Raw genomic sequence first — 18,256 nt, forward strand, 5'->3', positions numbered from 1 at the left:
TCGGAGTTAAAATGAATCTGAGTTTATTTCAACCACTGCTCCCAGAATAAATAATTCTGACGGCTCTCCAGTGGAGATGTTAGGCATCTTGGGGTTCTCCAGGTGGTCCCAAGCTGGCACATTGTGTGCTTTTTTTTTTTTTTTTAAGGTTTTCAGTGTCCAAGTCTTTTGCTTTCAGTATGAGTTAACTTTTTAGAGTTTTATGTCTTTTCATTAAGTCTCGTAAAAGTGGCCTCATTTTTTTATGGAGATTAAATAGCATCTTTGGGCCCACTTAAATGTTGAAACAATCTGAGAACCAACACTTTAGAAAGTGTCAGTGATTCAGTTTAGAGGCTAATTTAGCATTTTTTAATCCTCCCAGCTACACAGGCATGAAAGGACTGTTGGATTTCTATCCCTTCCTTTTGCCACTCATGTTGGTGTTTCGGTCCAGTGGATTCTGTCTCCTTAAATATCTTTGCAGCTGTCCCCTTCTCTCCATCCCACAGCACTGACCTGCTTCACCTGAGGCGGTGCAGTAGCTTCATCCTTGCTCTCCCCATCTCCTCTTCCACTGTCCTCTGCCATCTGAAACTGGGCCTTAACTGGGTCTCTCCCCTTCTCAAAAATCTTCAATGACTTCTCATTGCTTTTTTAGGTATTCTCAAATCCTGCTCTGCTATTCAAGGCGCCCAACACTTGCCCCTCCTACCTCTGCAACTTCCTCATCACTCCACCTCCCGTACCTGAGATGACGCCTTCCTCCCCAGGTCCTGGGCTTTCCCCAGCGATGTCTTTTCCCCAGGCTTCCTTCTCTCTAGCAGATCTTCCCTGTCCCACCTCTGTCCCCCCTCTCCCATATCCTCAGGTCTAAAACCTACTAATCTTTCAAGGCGCAGCTTGGACACATAAGCCTTTCTAGTTCCTCCAGCTTGAAGTTCTGTCTCCCTCCTCTGGGCTCCAGTGACACTTGGCCCTTATCTGACCATCTCATGGGGGATAGATGCACCAGAGTCATTGTGTTGTTATGTAACGAGCACATACTTTAGAGTTCAAAACCTTGCTCGGTCTCTTACTAACCATGTAACTTCTCTGAGTTTGAGCTTCCCTGCCTGTGAAACGTGTGACGTGCCTGGCAAGGTGGCCGCGATGATCAGCAAGAATGCGTGGCACGGGGTGAGGGATCACTAAGCGACAGCTATCACTACCACATACTAACTATCCTAAAAATAAAATGTTAGTTTATTATATTCATCCATGTTCATGTCTCATCTTAAGCCTTTCCTTCGAGGCAGAGCCCCTGACTAACTCATCCCTGTTCCTTCTGCAGCACCTAGCACATCACTTCCCATCAACTAGGTCCTCAAAGAGTGCTTACTGATGGCATTGATGACCAAATAAACAGAAACACAGTCAATGGCACGACGTGGAACACTCTCTTGAGGCAATCATCTTGTCATTTGACTCAGCCTGACCTTTGCAGTTGAACTGAAGTGACTGCAAATTTCAGGCATTTACAGGCGCCCTGGTGGAAGCAGAAAGCATTCTGATGAGCAGGTTACAACCTGAGGCATTGCCTGCTTGGGTTATACAGTGAACTAACTGACTTCCATGCCTTATTTCCTTTCTCTATTTGACTAATCCGAACCTACCCAGCAGCCAACACTGCAACAGAGTCCTGGAAATGCAGGCAGGTTTCCTTCTTTGGGTCCCCTGGGAGCTTCACTACCACAACCATTATTAACTGGCCGGAAACAATTTAGCATCTGGCTCCCAAGAGGTAGAAATGTACAGAATAGGGAAGGGGTGAACGTACATCCCATCCTGTTGATTAAACAATATTCTGGCTCTGAAAGGAATAAATCTAAACATATTTTTTCCAAGAAAATATTATAATAGTTATTCTTCTTGAAAAAGCCCAATGTTTCTAGACTTTTGATAACAAAGACTGGGTCTAAAGGGGAGGCATCATTGCACACAACAAGGTCTGTCTGGAAGAATTTTGTGGGAGGCTTTCCTTCTGAACTGATTTTTTTTCCCCACTTCCTCCCCTTAGTATGTACCCCCATGACCTTCTGGTACCACCCTTGGAACTTAGTTCTTGTTTTCTCCCCTGGGCCAGGCATGCCCTGGGTTGATGCCCTGGGCCCTTCTCCTGGGGCTGGGTCCTGTAGTCTGACCCTTTCCACTTCTCCTCTCGCCTTACTTTCGGCCACATCTTCTCCCAAACTAGTCTGAGGTGCTCACCTGTTACTGTTCCGTGAAACATCAATGCTTTTTAATTTTGTGTGTGTGTGTGTGCGCGTGCGAGTGCGCGTGCACGTGCAGGCTTTTGGGGTGAAATAAGTTTTCAAATCCATTGGGGAAATACCTTGGGGCACAACTGGTGGGTCATATTATAAGACTATGTTCAGCTTTATAAGAAGCTTCCAGCTGTCTACCCAAGTAGCTGTGCCATTTTGCATTCCCATTGGCAAGGAAAGAGAGTTTCTATTCCCCAGCATCCTCGCCAACAATTGGTATGGTCAGCTTTTGGATTTTAGCCATTCGAATGTGTGGAGTGGTACTTCATTGCTTCAGTTTACGGTTCCCTGAAGACAAATGATGCTGGTTATTCACAATCTGCACATCTTCTTTGATGAGATAATCTGTTTCTGATCTTTTGCTCATTTTAAAATTATGTTGTTTGTTTTCCTATTTTTGAGCTTTAAGAGTTCTTTGTGTTTTTTGGATATAAGTCCTTTATCAGTCTGTGACTTATCTTTTGATTTTCCTCACAGTGTCTTTTACAGAGCAAAAGATTTTAATTTCAATAAAGTCCAACTTAGCTATGTTTCATTTCAAGGATCATGCTTTTGGTGTTATAGGCAAAAACTCACCACCAAATACAAGGCGACACAGAATTTCTAGTGTTTTCTTCTAGAAACTTAAAAGTTTTTTTTTTATTGTTGTTTTGTTTTGTTCTTATTATGAGGCTATCTTCTTATTAAGAAAAAGGTTTGGCATTTTACATTTAGGTATTTGATCCATTTTGAGTTCTTTCTTGCTTGGGTGTGAGGTCTGTGTCTAGGTTGATTTGTTGTGTTTTGTTTTGTTTGCATACAAATACCTATCAAAGAGTGCTTCTAATGGCAGAAAGAATTGGTTCCAGTCTAATCTACCTTCACTCAGTGCCAGGCCTGGAAACTATGGCTGTTTCTATGTATCTTCATTTTCTTTCAAGTAATCTTTCCCTAACCTGCCAGGGAAAGAGTTACAACAAAAACTAAACTGAGTAATCATACATGAAAATTCATATTGGGGCATTTTCATCAAAGTGACACCATATTTAAATATCATATTGGAGAATGGTTTGCTTTCAGGGAAAATTATTTCCTACTGGTTTGTAAGTACAATTTGAAGATTTTAAACCTTAGAAAAAAGAATTAAGGCCCAGACTCCCTTCCTCCATCCATTCTGATCTGAAACACTTTCCAAAGTTCTGCAAAAACACAGAATAGGTCTATTGTTTGTACAAGAGGGAAAGATGATTGCTCATAAGTTGTTCTCAAGCTTCACATGGAGCAAAAAGCCTAGTAAGGGGCAAATGTTTTAATCGTCAGGATTCTGAAGCCTTTTCAAAATAAGATGAAAAGACAAAACAAGATTGAAGTGAGAGATAGTTTAAATAAGGAAAATATAATGCCAAGAAAGGAGAGCAGGAACTCAATGAAAACAAGGATAGTTAACACCATCAGGACTTTTTGAAGTAAGGAAACAAACAAACAAATAAACAAAAAAACCACTGACAGTATGGAAGTGTATCCTTCTAGAGAAAAACTCCTGTTTCAAAGAAAACCTGAGCTATGATACACTCTACCTGTTGTGTTTAGATGAAGAAATGAAATTGGTGTCCCATTAAGATGCAATCCATGACGTCTAAAATGGCAGGAGTTAATTTGGATTTTAATTGTATGCAGTATTATATACAATTACAGAATATAATAATATATTTTACAAAATTTATAACAAGCATTTCCCTCTTTCAATAAATATTCTTCTAAGGCATGCATTTCATGGCTGTGCAGTATTTTATTATATAGCTATAGTATAATGTATTTAATCATTTATTTAATCCAATCTCCATCAGACTGTCTCCACTTTTTTTCACTGTTATAAATAAAGCCACAATAACTATCCATGCATGTATTTCTTCTTCTCTGGTTCAAAAGAATAATTTGAGGTTACCTCAAACCATGGATTTCACAAGGCATATAGCTATGAACAGATTTTCCAGTGGTATTTGCCAACTGCTATTTTCTTTTACATATTCCTAAGACCTTCACTGCTTGCCAGGATGCTCCACCATTATTCTCTCTGGATATCTCAGTATATTAAGATTGGAGGCCAACCATGGTGGTACTGGAAGCGCTGTAGCAAATGCATGAGGATGGAGGGATATGAGCCAACACCTGTATTTCAAATAACAGCAGCAGCTACTTAAAGTTCTGCCTGTAACTGAGACTCTTATCTTACCCTCTCAAAGAGCTGAGCCAGCCATAACTAATACAAGACATCATAATTATTTTTATTGGGACATATAAAGTGCCTATGTTCTTTATTTCTCTTACTATCTTATCAATCGCTACTTTTGCAACCGGTTCCAAGTGGTGTCTCCGAATCTCTTGGCATTTTGCATTTCATGGATGAAATGGAAATGAAGATGATATCAGCAGTGATGGAATGGAATGAACTTTTCATCCAGCTGAAAAATCACCCTGAGCTACTGAAATATAACAGCATACATCATAGTCAAGTTGTCAAAGGGGGATATTTCACAGCTATGACCTCACAGCCATAAAACATAAGCCGTGTAATGTGTAAGGAAACCCAAGACAACTTTTCCAGATTTTTTTAACTAATAAGATTACCATATGGAAAATAACTTTAACTAGTTATAGTAATCTAATTAAAAGAATACTTGGAAATTGTATAGACTTTTCCATTTTCAAGGGCTTAAATTTCATATTTATTATCTACACAGTACAAAGTTATATTGTCTGTTCTCATATCACATGCTCAGCCCCAGAGTATCCAGGGAAGGGACTGAGTCTTTTCGCACCTATCATGTTTGAAGTCCATCCCTGCCTGCCTTATCCTCCATTACTAACTGGACCACAGCAGCAGGTGGGATCTGGTGAGTTAACTCCCAGTCGACAGTGGAGCTTTGCAAGCAGCTGTCAAAATCAGTCTGGGGCAGGCTTTAACAAAAACTATCCTTTTGACCTTTCCCCACACAGAACTCACATCCAACTCGAACAATTCATCAAGGACTTTTGATGGCAGTTCTGCAAGTTTCTGAGGTTACTTTAGATATCCCTTTGTTTCCTTTTATTTAAGTGTCTTTGTATTTTTTCAGAGTAAATTTGATGACACTTTTTTTCCTTCTTTGCATCTCAGCTTTCTTATTTATGATTAACAAGGCTTATGGCAAAATCAACAGTGCTGGAAGCATTTGATGATTTATGTAAACACTCTTTCTGATCTTTATCGGGATTCCCACTACTCCTGGATGAGTATCCTGTTTCTTCCCCATTTTGGAAAAGCACAAGCTGATTTAGGTGACCACTAGAGGGGAGAGACAAGGGTGAACATTATCTAGAGATTATTGTACAAGAAATGTCAAAGCGTCAGTGAAATTTCAATCGGCAGGCTGTTTCTACCTATGGTGTTGCAACATAGACATTTACTGGTGACATTCTGTCCTGAGGATAGATCATCACCATTTCAGACCTTATGAAAAGTCCAGCACTCACACCAAAAATTTGTACGAGTGTCCAAAGGGTGTACATCTCATGATCACATTTGACTCCAACTTCCAGTCTTCACTGCATCTTGTTTTCTGTTCTGTCTTATGGCTGTTGCTTAGTCTCTGCCTTTTCCGTTGGCTCCAACATAGAACGTATCCTTTTCCATGGTTTCCTTTCAAAACAAAAACCAACACAGGAACTTACTTATGTAAAACTTTCCTGAATGTTTGGGGAAGTGAAAAGGGCTTATGTTGCAACAGTGACTGGCATTCCTAGTGATAACAGTCCCCTGGTTCTTTCACCTTTCTTCTTAATTCTGCTCTTTGCTCTCTCTTTCTCCGGAACATTCACCCTATTCCTGCTCACCAACTTCTCCATCTTCTTATGCAGGGTCATTGGCGTCCCTCCAGTTCTTCCACAGATTATGCTGAGCCAGGTGGATCTCTCAGCCCATTCAAGGATTTCACTGACTCTTTGACACTCTTGTACAAACAGTTTCTACATAATATTCATCCTTGTCCCCATGCACTCTCTGGAGAAAGGGGGGAACAGAGCTGTAGTCTCAGTCAGGAGACACATTTCATGAGAGTCAACACTGAAGACCTATTAAATATTTACTTCACAAATTTTGCTTTGCTTTTTAGAATTTTTGTCTCTGTCCCCCACAGTTTCTTCTTCTGTTAGTCCAGTCCCTCATAGATAATAACTCATCAAATATTGAGCCCAAATCCCTTTCCAGATTAGTAGACATGAGTATCCTCAGTAGATGTATTGGATACTGAGCTGGATACACTGGTGCAGATTAAATCACTGCACGGCTCCCCAGCAGTGATCTCATCAGTTCAGCGACAAAATGATTGATGGAGTCCGACAGGAAAACGTGCATTTTTGCTGTCCAGCAAAATAATATATAAAAATACATCACTTCTTAATGGACATAGGGGAGGTGAACAATTCAATCTGGTTAACATATAAAAGCAGCAAACTTTTACATGTAATCATGAAGTTACTGCTTTTGAAAATGATCTATTGGCCTGCTCTTACCACCAAATTGAAAAGGAATGAGGACAAGCTTTGTGAGCTACAGCTGGAGTTTGGGAAGAGTGGAAAGGAGGGGGAAGCGGACAACAGGAGATGGAAGTCTCATCTACAGGAAAAGCCCAGCAGTGCTATTTAGCATCCCTGTAATTACTGCTAACATCTACTGAGCTCTGCCTATGGACTCCACATGCAATGGCTCACTTAATCTCAAATCTGTACATAAGGGAGGCTCTATATTTTTCATAGGAAAGTCAAGTAACTGGTGCCCATGTGCACCCAGCCAGTAAGAGCAGAGTCTGACTCCAGAGTTGGTGTCCTTGACCTTCACATATATTGCTTCTCTGGAAGGTCCAAGAGGGCATTTACTTTCCCCACATAAATGCATGTAAGGATTCCAGTGGCTATGAATAGTAGGATACTTTTTGTGGCCCCCAGAGCGTCATCTCACCTTACTGAGGATACATGGAGAAGTGCCGTGGACAGTGTTGTTAGTACTCTTGTCACCACGCATGTCGTTTCAGTTCTTAAGGCTGCTTTCTTTATCTTGACACCCACTGCACTCCGATAAGGTAGGCAAGGAAGGTATTACTGAACCAATTTCACAGATGATGAGAGCGAACATTCCAGAAGTCTTTGCATCTTAAAAAGAAAGGAGCTTTGGAGCAATTCAGTCCTTTATTCATGTACTAGGCTGCACCATTAACTGGCTGTGGTGCTTTGGGCAAGTCATGTACCCTTAATGGGGCTCATTTTTTCATTTATAAAGAGAAATGCTAATGCCTCCCTCTAAGGCTATGGTGAGCATTAGAAGTAATGAGTGTAAAACACCTGTCCCAGTGTCAGGCACACAGTGGGCTTGTTCTTTGTGCCCAAAAGATGAAGTGTTTTCTTCCTCTTGGGTTTGAGGGAAAGTGGGGTCCCTAATTTCCTATTCTAACCCTTGAACCTAACTCTGAACGTTAAGCATATAATTGTGTAGGACAGCATGCTAGGAGGAGAGGGTGGCACCTCTGAGACAACAACCAAAAATAAGTTTCCAAGAAAACTCACATCAAATGGGCGCCCAGGTCACTATATACTCTGGATCCTAAGATACCAGCAACAACAGCCTCCATGGGGCACGTTCTCTTTTTCAAAGCACTTTCAAACAAAGAATCTCACTTCATGGTCACAGCAAGCCCATGCAGTGTGCCAGCCAGGTAACAGTATGCCCACCTGGCAAAGACAAAACAGGGATCAGCATAAATGGAGTAATAGCCACAAATCTTGGATACTTTGGTAAATATTTCTAAGTCATCCTGTAGGTTGAAAATCAGCACAACTATCATGAAATAGCTCAGAGTTGGAAATTAGACTTGTAGGTTAAAACGCTCCCCATTTGGCAGATAAGTCACCAAACCTTCACTTTGTGCTACGTGGGTGGTTTATGTACAAACATGAATAAATCAAGAGTACTTATTGACCATTTCTGTGACTTCAGTATTCAATACACGTTTTTGAATGTTTGAGGTTGATTCAAAAATATCTATTGGCGTCCCCTTATGCAAGACACGGCCAGGTGCTTGGGACACAAGCCCTTCAGTGAGCTCCCAGTCTCGTGGGGAACAGCATACGGCATAGTCAAGGTTGTGCTACCATTATCATCAAGCAGGGAGTGACCGAGACTGCCTCAGGGGTCTAGGAGAAGTCTCACCTAGGAGCTGACGTGTGAACTAGACCTTGAGGGAGTGGAGAGGAGCCAGGAAGTGGGCGCATATGTAAGGTATTGGCTTTTTCATTCCCACCTGTGCCTGACCAGCGTGCAGACACATCAGCATGCTGAGAAACGAGACTTTGCACCCCATCCCCATGCATCCCAAGCCAGAGAAAGGACCATTAGATCCCTGTCGTTATGCACTGTTATTTAGGGCACCCTTCATTTCTCTGCCTGGAATGTTCTCCCCTACTCAGTGATTCTTCTGATTTTTCTTCTTTTAACCTCTCACTCCTCCTTAAAAGCCAAGCTGAAAGGTGAGCCATGAAGTGAATTCTTTCTGCACTAACCCTCCAGTGCATGTTTAACTGTTTCTTCCTCTCCCTACACATTGGAGAGGGTCAAGACCTCAATATGGCAGCCCCACCATGTGCCTCCTCCACAAGACTGTAAACTCCTGGAAGCCAGGATTTTATTCACACCTGTTTCCCCAGAGCCCAGAATGGTGCCCAGCCCAGAGCAAGTGCCCAGCAGATACTTGTGGAAGGACTAGAGAAATGCAGGCAACGGAGAACTCCTGCCTGTTTCAAACAGACAGTAGCCACCTCAGCATATTGACTGGGAGAGGATTTTCTTTGGCTTAAGGGTCTATTATTTGGAATTTAAGATAAATTGTTTTAAGTGTGTGCCCATGGACCTTTTTATTCCCACTCTTAGGCTTTCTGGAAAAATCTAAGTTTCAGAGAAATGGTTTGATTTACCCAAAGTCACTTTGCACACAGTGCTTGGGAGCCTCTCCTAACTTTTAGAGGGTGGAGCTGAGTCAGCACTGGGACCCAGGTCCCCTGCCTGGCCAAGTGTTCTCGCTCTGACTCGGTACTCCTCCTTCTAAAAGCTTGCTGCATATGCAAATTACACACCAGATTTTGAAGACTTAGTGTATCAAGTCTTCAAAAGAGTGTAAAATAACTCATTATACTTTTATATTTTTATATGTCAAAAATGACAATATTTTGGACATATTGGCTTAAGTAAAATATATTATTAAAATTCATTTCACTGATTTATTTTTGCTTTTTTGTTGTGAATACTAGAAAATTTATAATGGCATCTGTGACTCACATTTTATTTTATTAGAACAATGTTGCTTTATAGTATTCAACCTAAGTAGATTTGTTCTCACCTATAGAAGTGACAAAAGCGTTCTCTAAAATGTGATTGCAGCTAATTTTAGAGGAAGCGAAAGACTGTTAAGTTAGAAATGATCCTAATGATAATATTAATAATGAACAACAGCGACATCAGCCAGTGTTGGCCAAGGGGTTCTTGGTGCTGTGCACTGTACCGAACATATATTATGTATATTATATCTGCATATATTAACATGCTTAAAATTCATGACAAGCTATGGAGTGGGTCCTATCATTATCCCCATTATACAGACAAAGAAACTGAGGTACAGGCAGAAATGATACATTATCCCTCATGGTGCAGTGGAGCTGGGATTCAAACTCAATGCCTTTTGGCCCCAGAGCCCACATCATTAACTGATGTTGGTCTGACTGGGACTCACCCTGTAGAATCAAATGCCTCACAAGTCTCTGAAAATATGGCCGGGGATAGAGACTCTCACTTCGAAGGAACTTTGTCTTGCATGACACTGTTCCAAGTGGCCCGTGAAGCCTTTCTGGTTCATGGGTGAGAAAAGTTCACTGTTAATGTAGCGTTGACTCCAGGGCCGATCATGGTGGCTTTTACAAGTCAGAACGAGAGCTGGGCATTTCCTCACATGTCCCGTGGAGACAGGACTGTGAACTTCTCAGCTCAACGAACCACACAGTTAGCACCCAGCACTCAGGGCAAACAAAAGGAGTAAACACAGAGAGGAGGGAGGGAATGTTCCTCCAGTCAGGCTGATGGGAAACTGAGCTAATACACGTGAAGGTCCTGAACACAGTGCCCAGAATAACTTAAGTGCTTAATACATAGCTGTTCCTTTCCTTTCTGCTTTCCTCGCTAAAATCTAAAATTCAGGGTCCTCTGCTACAGTTATTTAGTAAACATTACGTGAGTCACATTCACTGTCAATGTAAACTGACCATTCATGCATCCGCTAAGAGTTTAGTTGAAGCCCCCCAAAATCAGATGAAGAACTACGCATTGTGACTTTCTAAGAATGTCCACACCTTTTCTCAAAAACAGTATTGCTACAAGAAGTGCCATCATCGTCACAGTTTCCCACAGTAAAAAAAAAAAAAAAAAAAAAAAAACAACCCTGTTTTTATGTGTTTTTTTCTCCTTTTATTACTGAATTCAGGTTCAGCTGCTTGCTACTTGAAAGCTAATACTCGAGAGACAAGTGTTGGTAGGAAAGGAGATTGCTTTATTTAGGAGGCCAGCAACCTGGGGAGAAGGTGGAAAATGTGAAAAGCCAACTCCCAACTGGTGATTAGGGGGCAAGAGCTTTTAAAGGACAGTTTCAGAGGTGTATAGTTAAAGGGAGGGGTTTGCATGCGGAACAGCCCCATCAGCTCCGCAGTCATCTTGAAATTGGTCGTGCAGGGTCTGAGCAGTGTCGTCTGGATTGTTTTAAGTACAGTTAATTTTCAGTTCCAGGACTGGTTTGTTCTCGTTTCCTTGAGGCTAGTTCTTGGACTTGTGCAAGATGCAGCAGCTTATGTCATGGCTACAGTCTGGTCATCACGTAGTTAACGTCGTCCACCTGGTGGGGGTTTCAGTATCTGCAAAACAGCTCAAAAGACATAGCTCAGAACATTATCCATAGTCCTGGAGGAGGAACTAAAGGTCCTTGACTTGACTTAATAGCTAAACTATTATTCTGTCTTGTTTGACTGTTTTCCTTTGTTTCTGCATTTTCTCATTTCTCTGATTGAATTAATTTTTTGGCTGAAGTTTTTCTACAGACATAGGCAGGGGGTGAGGGCAGTCTGTCCTGGAAAGACCCCATAGGGTCTTGCTCTGCTACATTGTGATTCCCATTTGCTCTTTTTTCTTTCTGGAATAATTTGAAGCAAATCCCAGACAGTTATACATTTCACTTATAAATAGTTCATTATGAATTACTAACAGATAAGGACTTTAAAAAAATCCACAATACTACTATTTTACTCAGAAAATTAGTAACAGTCTCTTAGTATAATACCCATTTTCTAGTTCCCTCACTTGTCTCAAAATGTCTTCTTAGAGTTGTCTGACTCGGGATACATTCTTTAAAAATTTCATTTCTCTCGTTCTCTCTCCTTCCCTATTCCAGAAAATATTTAAATGATCTTTCAAAGATACAAATGGGACTGTGAAACAGACTAATTCCAAAGTAAGTGACAAAATATGGCAAAGGGGTGAATACAAGTAGATAAGACAGATGGAGCCAAGGCTGGGTGAGGACCCACAACACCGGCTGTGAAGTTGCACGTGCCCTTTCCCCGGGAGCCACCCAATTCCTGCTGCGTTTTCTAGCAGGCGCTGCAAAGTTGGCACATGTGCATTTGTAGGACTCAGATTTGATAACACACAATAAAATTGCTTAGGAGAAGCAGGAGCTGAGAGAGATTTTCCTGTGGATCTCAATAAAGGGAGCATTTGGTAATCTGGAAAACCACGTTCTCCATAGACATCCATGCTCGCTTGAAATACAAGAGCTATGAGTTTCATAGGGATTTTAAAAAATCGCATCCTGAGTATCCTAATGATGTGCCTGAGAATCAATTTCTTTAAAGCATAAACATTCCTTAGGGTTCAGTCATGACCATGCCCAGATCCCTCTGACAACTGCCTTGCCGACTTTTCCTGGAGTGGCGCCCCATCTCACCCAGCCCAGCCTGTCTGGCCTGCAGGCCCTCCAGGCTAACCTTCCTAAGAGACCACTTTAAACCTGCTGCTCCCTTGCTCAAGGCTCTCCAGCTGTTCCTTATTGTCCACTACTGCATGTTCAAGTCCAAGTTTCTCTACTGCAGTGATGTTTCTCAACTTACTCTGCTAATATCTCAGATGCTGAGTGAGGAGAGAATTTGAAGAAGGCAGGTTTGCTTAAGACTTTTAAAAGCTTCAGAGAGGCTGAGGAAAATAAGGACTTAGAAAGGCATATGGATTTGGTCACTAGTTGTTTACGGAGTGATCTTTTAGAGAGCATTTTCTGAAAAATGGCTGGAGGCGAAATGAGACCTAGATTTAAAACCACAATGTTTAGCATTTAAACGCTCTTTTCTTGTTTCATATGGGCTTAAACTTTGTGTTCTCAGTGCCTGGATTCTAGTCCCAGACATATCAGTGCTTTGAAAAAATGACCTAATCTGGCTGTGCCTCAGTTTTCTCATCTGTAAAATGAGGATAAGGTAATAATATGTCTCTGGGTATTATTAGAACATATTGCTGGGGAGACTGAGTAAGCCACACAGAGGAAGCGCTATGTAAGTGTTAGCTGTCATTCCCCCGGATTGAGAGCCACGCTTCTTTGTACCAAGTGCAGCAATTCATTTTTTTAATTTATTTTTTAAATTTAAAAAATTATTGAAGTATAGTTGCTGTACAATACTGTAAGTTACAAGTTTACAATATGTTGATTCGTAATTTTTAAAGATTATATTCTACTTATAATTATTGTAAAACTTTGGTTATATTCCCCATGTAATATATCTTTGTAGTTTATTTTATACTTAATAGTTTGTACCTCTTAATCCCCTACCCCTAAATTGCCCCTCCCCACTTTTCTCTCCCCACTGGTAACCACTCGTTTGTTCTCTATATCTGTGAGTCTGCTTCTTTTTTGTTATATTCACTAGTGGGTTGTATTTTTTGGATTCCACATGTAAGTGATATCCTACAGTATTTGTCTTTCTGTGATTTATTTCACTAAGCATAATGCCCTCCAAGTCCATCCTTGTTGCTGCAAATGGCAAAATTTCACTCCTTTTGTGCCTGAGTAGTATCTCATTGTGTGTGTGTGTGTGTGTGTGTGTGTGTGTGTATACACCACATCTTCTTTATCCATTGGTGGACACTTAGGTTGCTTCCATATCTTACCTATTGTAAATAATGTTGCTATGAACATGGGGGTATATGAATCTTTTCGAATTAAGTGTTCTTGTTATTTTTTTTAATATATACCCAGGAGTGGAATTGCTGGGTTATATGATAGTTCTAGTTGTAGCTTTTTGAGAAACCTCTATACTTTTTCCCACAGTGGCTGCACCAGTTTACATTCTCACCAACAGGGTATGGGGGTTCTCTTTTCTCCACGTCCTCAGTCGCATTTGTTATTTGTGTTCTTTTTGATGATAGCCATTCTGACAGGTGTGAGGTGATCATTGTGGTTTTGATTTGCATTTCCCTGATGATTAGTGGTGTTGAGCATTTCTTTCACGTGTCTGCTGGTCATCTGCATTCCCTCTTTGGAAAGATGTCCGTTTATCTCTTTTGCCCATTTTTCAGTCGGGCTATTTGTTTCTCAGTGTTGAATTGTATGAGCTGTTTATGTATGTTGGATATTAACCCCTGTCTGGTCATACCACTTGCAGATATTTTCTCCTGCTCTGTGGGTTGTTTTTGTTTTGTTTTGTTTTGTCTTGGTTTCCTTTGCAAAAGCTTTTAAGTTTAATTAGGTTCCATTTGTTTATTTTTGCTTTTATCTCCTTTGCTTTAGGAGACGGATCCAAAAAAATTGCTATGATTTATGTCAAAGAGCAACTCTTAATATTTACTATAGCCTGCATTCGCTTTATTTTCTAAACATTTTCTCCTATCTCTTGTCAATAATCTCTGAAAAAAACATTTTTTAAAGAGTAAAACAAGAGAAAAAATTGTTAAGGTTAGTTTCTCAAGTTGAAAACTGTAATAAGTAGTTACTAGGGGTTGAGGAGAGAGGAGTGGGGGACTTAGTGCTTAATGTCCTGGATGGTGGAAAGTTCTGGAGTAGTGGCAGTGGCTGCACAACTATCTGAGTGCACTTCATACACTGAACTGTACACTCAGAAAGAGTCAGAATGGTAAATGCTATGTGTATTTTATCACAATACAAGTATCCTAGGTAATACAGGCTAAGAAAGAATTATGTTTAATTAAATTTAATAGAAATCCTAAAAAAGTCATAAAGAATCACACAACTACAAAGTTTAGATTTGCAGATACTAACTAATATATATAAAACAAATAAACAACAAATTTATACTGTAGAGCACAGGAAACTGCATTCAATATCATATAGTAACTTATGGTTAAAAAGAATATGAAAACGAATACATGTATGTTCCTATGTGACTGAAGTATTGTACTGTATGCCAGAAATTGACGCAACGTTGTAAACTGACTGTCCTTCAATAAAGATATATAAAAAATAAAATAATCACAAAAGACAAAAAGATAAAGATCACTGGTTCACTGACTCTCCTGAGAAACCATTCGGTCAGTGTTATTCAAGAATGAGGAACTTTTTATAAAGTAGTCACACGCCTTGTTTTGAGCTGCAGTTAAAAGGTGCGATAAAAACCCCACCTCACACCAGCAGATGGGCCCTCTGGTACCACTGTCAGATGCGGACATACCACTGGTTTGAACATACTGGAAATTCTCAAACTTTATTGTCTAAAATTCTATTTGCATTCAGCCAGGTTTCCATGAGATCATCTTTCATCAGATCATATTATTTATGAAATCCAATTTTAGAAGAAATGGCTCCAGAATCATTCTTTGGCTGCATTAAGGTCTTCGGTGGGATGGCAGAGTCACAGCATCTGGCCCCACTTTTCTTTTTAAAATCCACTGAACACAACTTAAATATTTCTTGAGAATTAGAAAAGAAAATATCCATGAAACTTGAAAACAGCCCAACTACTGATTAGTGCAGTCAGGTTGGGCTTGGTTAAGAGAGGAGGTTGGAAGAAGAGTCATGACTCTCAGAGCTCAGGAGACACAGAACCTGCCTGAAATGGGCTGAGCATCTGAAAGAAGAGATCCTTGGCTTCAGTGAACAGCGAGGTCTTGATAGGAGGGCAAACTTGGGGGCAGCCCTGAGCCTTGTGAGAGGATGCAGAACTTAAAGAAGAAAGGAAGAGACATGACATCTTTGCTAAAAGGCAGCGTGGAAGAGTGGGTGATGACCATGAAGCTCTGTGTTGACCATTCTGGCTGGCCAAGCCTACCTCCTGTCAGATGGGAGACAAAACCCACAGGGCAGAGAGAAATCCAGGAAGGTGACTGACCCAGCTCACTTCACTGTACTCTTTGCCATATCATATATTAGGAAATAGTTCACCTATAAAAAACAGTCCACATGAATTAATGAGTACTCTCATGAAAATATAAGTCATAATACAAGAGGAGTTTGTGTGGAACATGATGCAGATATACTGCAAGAAAAATAAATGAGAGGGACATGGCAAAGGGCAGACTCACATTCCCGAAAATTATGCTATAATGTAGATAAAAATTGTAGAGAAACACATTTCCATTAAAAATGTTTAAATATGGCTTTTCTGAAGCAGTAGTTCAAAGAAGAGTTATACTGGCTTAAGTAAGAAATAGTTAAATAACAGAAAATGATTAAAAAATAGAAACTATAAGTTTCTGGAAAGAAATAAAGAGTAGATTTGTAAAAATAAAGGGAAATAAGTAGGAAAGAATATTTAAACATTTAAAATGATTATTGAGAAAATGCTAGTTGTAGAATGCGGAAAAGGAATTTCAGCTTTCCCATGAATGGTGTCTCTAATAAAGGAAACAGAACAAACACTCAGATATAATAGAGTAAATATTTCCTGAAATAAATAAGACCTGAATCCATAGTTTGAAATAGGTCCAGCTGTGCCAGGAAAAAAAAAACAACGAAAAAAAAGAAAAATCGGCAAAATCAACACTGAGACATGGCTTAGTAAACCTACTGGACTTCAAAGATAGAGGAAAGAATCCAGGCCTTAAAAAAAAAAGTCAGCCAGAAAGAGAAGGAAAAATTTAACTTTGTTTTCAGACTATTTCTTAGCAATATTAACTACTAGAAGATGAAAAAAAAAAGTGGAAAATATATGACCCAAGAATTTTTTACCTAGTCAGTTTGTTGTTTGATATTTCCAAGCATGCAAGAATGCTAGGGAAAAAAAGAAAAAAAATTCTGTGTCCTTTTTTTAAAAAAGAATTACTTGAAGATGCCAATCAGAAGATGAAGGGAATAGCTGTGGTGGTGAGGAGAGAAAGCACTGAATTTATGGAATAAAGGCATAAGGCTAAGCAACTGTAGGAATTATGATTACAGAATACAATGTAACGTAGAAATAGTAGTACTAGCAGTAGTAACCAAGCCAAAAATGAGAGGTAGAGAGAGGAAAAAGCAGTGTAAGCCTGAGTTCCTCATGTTTTGTAGTATGATTTCCAAACTTACCATTTAAAATGATAACCCAGCTGATGGAGGTGTCAGTGCGTTACTTAAAAGTGTAAAGATAACAACCAGAAGCGTTAATGAAAATAATAATCTAATAAACCAAAACTGGGGAGGAGTAGGATAGGCAAGATGGAGTAAGTGTAAGTGTAATTTGCAGCGGTGAATCATCAGATGCCATGTAAGAATTTGAAAATATGATAATAATACATAAAATTGTAAAGGTAACCACTAAAAGATCCTAGAACAGACTATAAGCCTTTAAAATGATCAAAATGAAAACACACACAATAAATAAACCAAGGACCAAATAGGAAAAAGATATGTGTGTGTTTTTAATTTGTGTGCGTACAACATTATAAAGGAAAACTGCAGCTAAGGGTGATGGAACTGTGACCAAATATTTCTCTCATATCAAGAAATGTAAACCTACAGAAAGAAAAAAAAACTCTAAGCTTAGATCACAAAGCACAGTCCAAATATATGCTGTATACAGACGAAGGCAGCTAAAATCATGCCAGGCAAATGCAGCGAAAGAAGCAGGGCTCCTGATACTAATGTTACTTCAGGGTGAATTAAGACAAAATTATTAAAGAGAAAGAAGAACATCTTAAAATGAAAAAAGGTTACAATCCATAATGAAGCTCTCATTTTCATGAATCTTCATATATCAAATATCTAGGCATAAAAATTCATAAAGCAAAAGCTACTAGAAATATAAAGAGAAGTAAGGAGGAACTTACTGATAGAGGAGTCTGGATTCTCTTCTCTCATCCCATGAGAGTTAAAAAAAAAAAAAAGAGTAAGTCAGGCTTGAACAACATAATTAATAAGGTAGATCTAAGCAGTAGACATACACGTCTCTTTTTTCTAATTGTATCACCAAAGAGAAAAATACTTCTTCTTTTAACTCCACATTTAAAAAAACGACAATAAAGGAATCTTCAGTAAACCCCACAAGTTGAAAAGGTGTTGAACTAACTACATTCTCGTAGCTTAATGAAAAAAAAGCATAAATTAATGACAAAAATAGACAACAAAACCTCTTCTCTCCAGAAATTTTAAAGCCAAACAGAAAGAACAGAATCTCCCGTGGAAAAAGTATGAATAAAAAGCATTACTCACCTCATGCCAGTGAGTTGTCATACCCCTTGCTGAGCTTGCTACTCCATTAACTGAGCTTTTTTTTTCCTTCAAAAAAGGCAAGGATAAAATTGATTTCTTCAACGCACTTTTAAACTAGAAATTTCCTAGTAAACATGTACAGCTGCTCTACTGTATTCATCCTAGTTCCTTACATAGGTGTGTTAAATTTATTAGGATTTAATTGCACTTGCCACGTATTATAAGAGAACAAACTATTTAAAA

General features: G+C 39.5%; 1 long non-coding RNA gene across 1 annotated transcript in view; it reads left to right on the plus strand.

The window, feature by feature from the left end:
• Window positions 1-18,256, plus strand: part of LOC116668538 — a 215,510-nt gene that overhangs the window by 185,192 nt on the left and 12,062 nt on the right. The gene's annotated exons all lie outside the window — the stretch shown is intronic.

This window comes from Camelus ferus, chromosome 14 (assembly GCF_009834535.1).
Source record: "Camelus ferus isolate YT-003-E chromosome 14, BCGSAC_Cfer_1.0, whole genome shotgun sequence".
Taxonomy (NCBI): domain Eukaryota; kingdom Metazoa; phylum Chordata; class Mammalia; order Artiodactyla; family Camelidae; genus Camelus; species Camelus ferus.